This window comes from Triticum dicoccoides, chromosome 5A (genome assembly GCF_002162155.2).
Source record: "Triticum dicoccoides isolate Atlit2015 ecotype Zavitan chromosome 5A, WEW_v2.0, whole genome shotgun sequence".
Taxonomy (NCBI): domain Eukaryota; kingdom Viridiplantae; phylum Streptophyta; class Magnoliopsida; order Poales; family Poaceae; genus Triticum; species Triticum dicoccoides.
Window position 1 is genome coordinate 430718396 of NC_041388.1, and position 7564 is coordinate 430725959.

The 7564-nt window shown below is 39.5% G+C and overlaps 1 non-coding gene across 1 annotated transcript; it reads right to left on the minus strand.

Moving 5' to 3' along the window:
- Window positions 1-1940: 1940 nt before the first annotated feature.
- On the minus strand, window positions 1941-2028 carry TRNAM-CAU. Its single transcript is given in 2 exon segments — window positions 1941-1976; window positions 1991-2028. It is a non-coding gene; the product is annotated as a tRNA-Met (tRNA).
- Between the last annotated feature and the right edge of the window lie 5536 nt (window positions 2029-7564).

Here is a 7564-nt window from a genome sequence, read left to right on the forward strand (position 1 = left end):
CTGTTTTGTCTTCAAATTAGATGAGTTTTGAATAAAGGAAAAACTTCAAATTGTGTGACTTTATTTATTTATTTTAGTACTCTCTTTGATCCATATTAATTTTCGCAGCTCTGCTACAACTTTAGTACAAAGTTGTGACAAAGTAGCGACAATTTTCATTTACTAGCTGGGTTGCCAACTTGCCATGTGTAAAAAAACACGGCGTGTGCAGGTCTCGTGCCTGATGGCGGTGTACCTGTGAAGTTGGTCCTACGGGAATCTTGGTGATGGCCCTTTGCTTATATGTGCAGGTCTCGTGCCTACGGCGTGTGCAGGTCTCGTGCCTGATGGCGGTGAGCTGCAGACAACCTTCTCTAGATCATCCATGCAGGTTTTTCTTTTTTGGGGTGTCATTTTTCTCCCTTTTTCGAAGTGTTTTATTTCGTAAGCTGATATTCGTGTGACTTCTTTTTTTACTGGTGGCATTCATCCGATCGATCCAAAGTGGTGGTGTTTGCACCTGCTGAATAAAGAAAGGCCCCCTTATCCCTCCATTCATTTTTTTCTTTTCTTTTTCTAACAAAATCATGCACACCATAGGGCGAGGTGAGGTGGCACGCGTACGTCCATGCACATCCTGCACGAGGACGACTTCCCGGCCCGGTTCGTCTGCGTGGACTCACCCAGAGCTTAGCTTGCCCCGACCGATCTGGTGTCAGTGCATCCCAACGCATGGATACGTTTCTAGGGATCATTCCCTTGCTTTCCTCCAGCATTTTGGCTTGGTACTCACTTCCTCTCCAACCTCCATTACACTTTGCAGCAAGACACGCATATATAAGTAGTGTGGGATTATACTCGTGAAAAGGATACTGCCATTTTGCTTTCAGTGTTCCTTTTGTCTAGAAACCGATAAGCTAGCTTATTGGATCCCTCCGGAAGATTGAGAATTGTTTTTTAAGAACTTATTGGATTCCTACTAGTTCCTCCATTACGCTTTGGAGTACCAAAAATGGGATCCATATGATAGCTACTCGTAGTACTATGCATGATGTTTTTGTAAAATCGCTAGGCTTAAGCGTATACAGCGTATTCAGCTTGCAGGGACGCGTACGTGTATATAAGGGCACAAGGCCAAGGAGATTTACAGAGTTGGTTAGGCTTAGGATTGACTTCCAAGTAATCTATCTATCTAACTACCATGGAATCATATCTCTAGCCTAACCGGTTGTTACAACAGATATACATGCACGCATACAATTACAATGTTTAACAGTTTTCTTTTCCAACTAATCAAGATAACGTTGCCCTCATTGACCTCTCTTGCTGTGGTACCAGTACTAGCTAGATACAATAACATTTTTAGGCCACATGGCTAGAAAGGAAAATGAGTCGTGCATGTTTGAGTAATTGAGTTATTGAGCATCTACAAGCTTTGGCGCGAACCGAAAACTGCAAGCCAGCGAGCCGCAATAATTCGCCAACCAACGCAGACATGCACAAACCGGGACAGGCGCCGAACAGACGGAAGTTCATATCACGGTTGACGGGATCGGTCTGGCCTTTAGCTAGTGACCAGTGAGGCAGCTGATCGACGCCGACGTTCATGCGGTCGCCACCCTAGCTTGCTTGCTTGCGTCTGCGACGTCGACGGCTCTGCGTATGGTTAACCTACCAGGATGAAACCTAGCTGAGGCCCACAGTACGCCTTACGGCACGACCTTACTGTCTGCAACTCAAGTCCAGATAACTATTTTTTGGTTGTCTTCCTCTTATCCAAAACATGTACGATTGCATATATTGAGACAGTGCAGTAGCTCAGTACATGTGAAAACAAGATATAGAGGGGGGAAAAAGTAGACCAGGTTCAGACATGCTCGATTCACCTGATGGTTCAGGAGCATATATGGCGACCCAAGTTGCCATTGAGCGTTTCATCACTACGATGGTCATTTTTTAGGTGGGGTGAGAGAGGCTCGAACTCTCGACCTCAGGATCACTCGCTGTTAGCTATGAGACCTACGCGCTAGCCAACTGCGCCACCACCCCTTTGTTGTGTTAGGAGCGAAACAATCCTACTTGTTAGCCACAGGCCCATACAAATCATCGATGCATGCTGAAGTCGCAGGAGTATACACAGGGCAAGTGGGCAGCGCATCGAGTTCGACCACGCGCATCGGCTGTTTGTGCATGCGTCAGTCCTAAATGGAATCTGAGCTTGCAGGGTTCCGTACGCTGCCTAATGCCCGTCAATTTAGCGTGGTCTACCCGCAATTTTTTTTAGCGTGGTGTGTGTGTGTGTTTTTTTTCTCTTTTCTTTCCTTATTTAAGGAAATTTTGTGAGGTTCATCGAGTGCAAAATGCGCAAGAAATGAGTGACAAATTTGCCTTTGGCTAAAGAGATTTTCTATGCCTTCCTTAGAAACGCCTGCTCACTTCCCGGGCAACTTCTCTACTGGCGCTTCCTCATAAACGCTTGAAAGTCCCCCGAAGAAAAAAAATACTTGAAAGCTAAAAAGTTTTTGAGGCGCCTTTTCTTTTGCATGTCAGGGCACCGCTGTAAAAATGCCGCCATTTTCAACCCAAGGGGTAAAACGTGCGGCGTCTTCCACTGTCAATTCTTATGATTAACCAAGGAGGATGGACAGGAAATTAAGCTAGGACAGCAAGCCTAATGTGACATAACTTTTTTTCTTTTGAAATTCTAATGTGACTTACTGCTAAGACAAGCATAGTTACTGTAAACTCTTGGTTTAATAATCATATGCTGGATATCTTGAGTGTTTTTCTCATTACCATTTTGCTCGGCCACAGCTCATCTTCAAGGTTTCTTGACCTTCCTATGAGCACTAATTCTATCTTGTTTTGCTTAAATTCTATATACCAAATTACAGTGGTATGTTAAATACACATAGAGGAAAAAGGAAAACGGATCCTAATCCTAGAGTTAGTCAATTTTAGCTAGTTGATGGGAAAAATAAGAATTTAATGGTTTTAAGGCGATTTAGTTCGGGGGAAGGGGAAGGGGAAGGGGAAGAAATTCTATGAACCTTTCCTTTTTTCGTTAAGTTCAAGTCTGACGAGAGTAATATTCTACAACTAACGACTCATTTATTTTGAGACCAACCCACTTCCTATCTAGGATTTTATTTACTAGTCCTTTATATTCCAATGTGTCAATCGTCAAATGCTTTGGCAAATTCCCCGGGTCCGATGAAGCAATATAATATTGAACCGAACCTTTTGATCTTTGGTTATCTTTCATAGTAATTATATCTCAGGGTTTGCAATTAAAACTTGGTATGTTGATTATACATTTGTTAACTAAAATATGTCTATGGCTGACTAGTTGGCGGACCCTAGGAATGGTTGAAGCCATACCCAATCGAAAAAGGATATTTCATTCCATCAAACATAATTCTATTTAGAAAAGGGAAGTATATCTCTGGTTCTTAACTATTGGGAAAGTCTAAGTTTTGTCTCTTGATAACACCACTCAACATATTTGGTTGTTGCTTAAGTGACAAAACCTTCTAGAATTGGCTTGTTCGTCCACTAAAATACCTTTTATATGACATGGTAGTGATTTTGTACTTGTTTGGCAATCCAATCAATAGAAAGAAACCCATGAGAAGGGAGGGAGATAGATACATTTTTTTAGAAAAAAATAGAATTTTCAATATGCGAAACATTATAAGAACTCCAAACATGCATAATAATAGGAAATACTCTAGAAACTACAAAATTTAGGAAAATTATGGAAAACCCTGGAACTTTGTAAAAAATCATTTCAAAATTCTAATATTTTTGAGCAACTTCTCTGGAACACTCCATTTTCTAAGAAGTCTATATATGTTTTATTTTTATTGAACTTATTGTATTAATTATTATGATGTTTCATTTAATAATTTTTTATTAAAACCAAGTTTCTGAAATAGCGCACATATACTTTTTTAACATTCCGAACATCTTAATCTATATCGCGTGATTTATCTTCAACTTGGTTGATTTTCCAATGAAGGCAAATTTTTAAGTTTTCTATAATTTTGTCTAACTTGGTTGCCATTTGTATAGTACCACGACTCATGTTGGTCTCCTGCCTGATGGCAGTGTGTTGGTGAAGTTGGTTCTATTGAAATCTTGGTGATGGTCCAATCGTCAGTAGACAAGGTGGCAAGAAGCTCAAGCAATAGACAACCTTAGCTTACCATGTAGCTCTACCTTGTCATTTTTGGATCATCTTAGCTTAGCTTGTAGCTCTAGTCTTTATCGTTTTTGTTCTTGGATGTATTATTAGTTCTATCATCTTTCACTGTCATTGTATCAAACGTAATTATATTTGGAAAAAAATGGTTCTCAGTTATTGTCAAGGTCCAAGTTTGGTCGCTTTAGTGCAAAAACCGTCTAGAATTCCTTCACTTAAACCGCTTTTAATGTTGACATTGTAGCTATTTGTACCTGTTTTGGCAGTCCAAGCAACCCAAAGAGAAACAATGAGGAAGGGCGGGGGAGAGGTAAAAATAATAATCAGAAATGAACATTCCAATATACCAACATTATAAGAACTCTTAAAAATGCACAATAATTAAAAAAAAACCCATGAAACCACACAAAACTAGGTAAAATTATGGATATCATGGAATTTAGTAGAATTACTGAAGTTTTTCCTATTTCTTATTTACAAATTCCAATATTTCTGAACAACTTTTCATAAACATTCCCTTTTACGAATTATGTGTACTTTCTTTTTTCATTTACTTATCATCTTATTGTCGTTATGATGTTTCTTTCAAATCTTCATTTAATATGATTTTTTTACTAAAATTGAGTTTCTAAAACAGCACACATATACTTCTCAAACATTCCAAGCGTTTTATTCTGTTTTTCGCCTAATTGGTCTTCAAATTAGTTGAGTTTTCAACAGAGGAAAAACTTCAAGGTTTGTGACTTTTGTTAGCATTATTTTTTGCTACCTGCGTTGCCATGTGTACAAAAACACGGTGTGTGTAGGTCTTGTGCTGATGGCGCAGCACTTGTGAAGTTGGTCGTATGAGAATCTTGGTGATGGCCCTTTGCTTATTAGTGGACAAGGTGGCAACAACCCTCTCTAGATCATCCTGGCTTAACTTGTAGTTCTAGTCCTTGTCGTTTATGTTTTTGGGTGTCACTTTTCTTCCCTTTTTAGAAGTGTTTTATATCGTAAGCTTATATCACTAAAATCGAGTTACTGGTTGTACATTGGTCTATATGTCTTTATCATCATTACTTTCAGGCTGGGCGAAAGCCTCCGTTCCTAAAGGAAAGAAAAAAGATTATGCATTGAATCAAAATAGTACTCCCTAAGAAGATATGATCGACGGACCACATGGGTTTGTACCCGTGGCTAAAGCGAGACACCATGGGACGGGGTAACAATGTGCTAGTAACTGATATGACAAGGACCTAGACGGTTGCGGGTTGTTTGGGGGTCGGTGTTGGAGATGCCCTAAGAACTCTAAACATGCATAATAATAGAAAATACTCTAGAAACTATGGGATTCCGTAAAATTATGGAAAACCATGGAATTTAGAAAAAAAAATTATATTTCAAAATTCTCATACTTTTGAAGAACTTTTCTGGAACACTCCATTTTCTAAGAAGTCTATATGTGTTCTATTTTTTCATTGTACTTATTGTATTATTATCATTATGCTGTTTCTTTCAAATATTCATTTAATACATTTTTAATTAAAACCAAGTTTTCAAAAAAGCATACATATAATTTTTAAAATATTTCAAATGTTTTAATCATTTTTCTTGATTTGTCTTCAAATTAGTTGATTTTTTAATGAACAAATTCTGAAGTTTTCTAGAATTTTGGCTAACTGGGTTGCCATGTGTACAGAACCATGGCTCGTGTTGGTTTCATGCGTAAAGGCAGTGTGGTCCTATGGGAATATTGGTGATGGTCCGATTATCAGTGGACAAGTTGGCAAGAAGCTCAAGCTGTAGACAACCTTAGCTTACCTTGTCGTTTTTGGATCATCTTAGCTTAGCTTGTAGTTGTAGTCCAAATTGTTTTTGTTCTTGGATGAATTATTAGTTTTATCCTATTTCACTGCCATTTTGCCAAACATAATTATATTTGAAAAAGTTATATATTTGGTTCTCAATTATTGTCAAGGTCCAGGTTTGTCGCTTTAGTGTCAAAAGCGTCTAGATTTAGCCCATTCCTCCACTAAAACCACTTTGAATGTTGACGTGGTAGCAATTGTGTACTTGTTTGACAGTCCAATCAAAACCAAAAAAATACTCTACAAAAATCAGAAATGAACATTTCAATATACCAAAGTTATAAGAACTATACAAAATGCCCAATAATTAAGAAATACTTTGGAAATTACAAAACTTGATAAAATTATGAAAATCATGTAAAATCACCCAAATTTATTACTCCCTCTGTTCACTTTTATAAGACCTTGAAGATATTTCAGACAATGTGCAAATCAGCCTATTTTGAGTTGTCTGTAACGACTTACAAAAGTGAACGGAGGGAGTAGTTCTTATTTACAAATTCCCATATTTTGGAACAATTTTGTAGGAACATTTCCTTTTTAAGTATTCTATTTTTTTTTCATTTACTTGTTGTATTATTATCTTTGACATGTTGGTTGCCAAAGATCTCGTGCTTGATGGTGGTGTGCTTGTGAAGTTGCTCCTATGGGATTATTGGTGATGGTCCGATCGTCTTGACGTGGTGATGCCCTTTGCTTATCAGTGGACAAGGTGGCAAGAAGCTCAAGCTGCACAACCTTCTCTGGCTTAGCTTGTAGCTCTAGTCCTTATCGTTTCTGTTTTTGGGTGTCATTTTTCTCCTTTTTTCCAAGTGTTTTACCTCGTAAGCTGATATCCCTAACATCGAGTTACTGGTTGTAAGTTGGCCTATATGTCTTTATCATCATGAGCATTACTTTAAAGCTGGGCGAAAGCCTTCGATTCCAGAAGAAAAGAGAAAAATATTATGCACTGAATCAAAATAGTTGAAGATACGATCGACGCACCATAAGGGTTGGTACGCGTGGCTAAAGCGAGATGAAATGGGGGTAACAATGTCCTAGCTGATAAGATGACGACCTGGCATTTCTACATCGTGAAATTTGGACGTGGTATTTTTAGGCCTAAGCTTATTAGGCAATTTGCCAATTTCGCATGCATACTAGCTGTGGGGAACAACCCGCTGTGCGTGCGTGGGCCACCCGCCAGTTGCGGCGAGTCAGTTGCGCTGCTGTGCCGCTCGCCGGAGCCGTGTGCCCGGAAGCTAATCAAGCTTTGGTTCGTTACCACTAGCAGCTAGCGACACGGTGCGCAGCCGGCGCCGGCAACGCAACAGACTGCACTTCAGACACCCGACGGGACGCCAACCGAAACAACCAAGCTTGAGCTACGGCCACGAAATCTTGGCGCCGGTCCAAGCTTGTAACAGATCCAAGCTTGTAAAGCTACCGGCTGCGGCACCTACGCGTGCAACTGATGTCGTCCCAGCTCATCTCTCTCTCTCTCTCTCTCTCTCTCTCTCTCTCTCTCTCTCTCTCTCTCTCTCTCTCT